This window comes from Petaurus breviceps, unplaced genomic scaffold, assembly GCF_028583685.1.
Source record: "Petaurus breviceps papuanus isolate PSGF00001 unplaced genomic scaffold, PetGlider_PUasm1.0 126, whole genome shotgun sequence".
In the NCBI taxonomy this organism is placed as follows: domain Eukaryota; kingdom Metazoa; phylum Chordata; class Mammalia; order Diprotodontia; family Petauridae; genus Petaurus; species Petaurus breviceps.
Genome location: NW_027185655.1, coordinates 80,124,778 through 80,127,926, shown reverse-complemented (window position 1 = coordinate 80,127,926; position 3,149 = coordinate 80,124,778).

Genomic DNA, 3,149 nt, shown 5'->3' with positions numbered 1-3,149 from the left:
AAGATAATAACATTACTAGAAATCAACATACTATAAGACAGATCCAAACAAATGAAAAAAAAAATAGAAGGCAGTGTGAAATATCTCATTAGAAAAACCACTGACCTGGACAATAAATCCAGGAGAGATAATTTAAAATTTATTGGATTACCTGAAAGCCATGATAAAAAAAGAGTCTAGACACCATCTTTCAAGAAATTATCAAGCAACATTGCCCTAATATTCTAGAACCAGAAGACAAAATAGAAATTGAAAGAATTGGTCATCTCCTGAAAAAGATGCCAAAAAAAAAAAAAAACTCCTAGGAATATTATAGCCAAATTCCCGAATTCCCAGGTCAAAGAGAAAATACTGCAACGATTCAGGAAGAGATAATTTGAATATTGTGGAAATACAACCAGAATAACACAAGACCTAGCAGCTTCTGCATTAAGGGATCAAAGGACTTAGAACATGATATTCTGGAGCTAAGACTAAAAGCAAAAATCACCTACCAAGCAAAACTGAACATAATGCTACAGGGGAAAATATGGTCTTTCAATGAAATAGAGGATTTTCAAGCATTCTTGATAAAAAAAACTTGAGCTGAACAGAAAATTTGACTTTTAAATACAAGAAGCAAGAGAAGGATGAGAAGTTAAAAAGAAAAAAAGACATCATGAGGACCTTATTAAATTTGAACTTTTTACAATCCTACATGGAAAAACGATAATTGTAAGTCAAGAAATTTTCTCAGTATGAGAGCTGAAGGAAATATATATGTATGTATGTGTGTGTGTATATACACTATATATATATATACACACACATACACAAAACATATATGCAGGTATAGGAGGGTGTATGTGTATCTACATATGTATGTATGTGTGTATATATGTGTATGTGTATATATTATATATATATATATATATATATATATATATATATATATGTTTTGGCATATGTATGTTCATGTATACCTAGACAGAGGGCACAGGATATATTGAATATAAAGGGATGATATCTAAAATATTAAATTAAGAGGTAAGAGAAGAAATTGTTGGGATAAGGAGAAAGGGAGAAAAAGATTAGGGTAAATTATCTCATATAAAAGAGCCAAGAGAAAACTGTTACAATGGAAGGGAAGAGCAGGAAGGTGAAAGGGAATGCAACAACCTGATTTTCATTGAATTTGACTTAAGGAGAGAATAATATACACACTCAATTGGGTATCTTACCCTACAGGAAAATAAGAGATAGTGAATAAGGGAGGGCAGATTGGGGCAGAGCGTAGTTAGATGCAATCATTTTTGAAAAGGGATAGGGTCAAAGGAGAAAATAGAATACATGGGGGCTGTCATAGGATGGAGGGAAATATAGTTAGTCTTTCACAATATAACAACTGTGGAAATGATTTGTGTAACTACATATGTACAACCTATATTGAATTGCTTATTTTCCCAGTGGAGACAGATGAGGAGGGAAGAAGGGAAAATATTTGGAACTCAAATTTAAAAAATAAATGTTAAAAAAAGGTTTTTTATATGGAACTGGGAAATAAGATACACAAGCATTTGGGTATAGAAATTCATGTTGCCCTACTAGAAAGTTAGGGCAGGTGGTTATGGGGGAGGATATAAGACAGAACAGATAAGGGAAGGGGTATTCATTAGGCTTGATGTCTTGGGGTGGGTTAAGGAAAGATGGGGAGAAAAATTATAACTCTAAATCTTGTGGAAATGAATGTAGAAAACTAAAAATTAACTAATTAAAACAGTAAAAGCAAAATATATATATATATATATATATATACTGTACTTATTGGTGCAAAGTGTTTATTACTTCATTGTCTATGGTTCTTTTTTTAGCAAGAAGTAGTTTCCTTCTTTATCTCTTTTACTCAGATCTATTTTTGCTTTATTCTGTATGAGATCAGGATTGGTTACCCCTACTTATTTTTTTTTAATTCAGCTTGTACATATTTTATTCTGTTCCCATCTTTTACTTATATTCTGTGTCTATCTCTCTGCTTCACATATGTTTCTTGTAAACAGCTTAATGTAGGATTGTGGTTTTTATTCCATTCTGCTCTCTTCTTCCATTTTATTAGAGAGATCATCTCATTTACCTTCATATTTATTATTACTATCTGTGTCTTTCCCTCCATCCTATTTTCTCTCCATTTTATAGATTTCTTTGCCCATTTGCCCTTTCCCTCCTCAGTAATGTTTTGCTTTTGACCATTGCTTGCCTCATGAGGTCTGCACTTTCTTCTATCTGCCCCCTCCCTTTTATTTCCCCTTTGCCCTACTCTTTCTTTCCTCTGTTATTCCTGCCTTATATCTTCTCTGTCACCTTTCTTTCCCCTTTCCCCTCCCACTTCTTTATGGAGTGTGACAGGTTTCTATAACCAACTGAATGTGTATGTTATTCCTTCTTTGAGACAAATTCAAAGATAGTAAGGTTCAAGTAATGCTTGCTCTCCTCCCTTCTTTTCCTCTATTGTTATAAGTCTTTGTGGCTCTTCATGTGATATAATTTATCCTATTCTGCCTCCTGCTTTCCTCTACTCCCTGTACAATCCTTTTTTTCCACCCATTAATGAAGTAAATTAATTAATTAATTTTATTTTCTCATCATATTCAACTTAGGCCCACACATTCTATGTAAATATCTTCTAAATACCATCATTAAGACACAGTTCTCAAGAGTTACAGGTATTATCTTCCCATGTAAGGATGAATAACATTTTTTCTTTCCTGCCTACCTTTCTATCTTCCTGCTTATTCTTGTATTAGAACGTCAAGTTTTCCATTCACTTTTTTTTTTTCTGGTATGATTGAATGTCCCCTACATCATTGAATATCCATACTTTCCCCTGAAAGATTATACTTACTTTTTTCTAGATAGTTGATTCTTGCTTGCAATCCAAGCTCCTTTGCCTTCCACAATACCATATCCCAGGCCCTGCAATACTTTAATGTGGAAACTACAAAATTCTATATAATCTTGACTGAGATTCCACAATATTTAAATTGTTTCTTTCATTCTGTTTGCAAATATTGTCTCCTTGACCTGACAATTCTGGAATTTGGCTACAATATTCTTTGTATTTTCAGTATGGAATATCTTTCAGGAGGTGATCAGTGGATTTTTTCAATATTTAT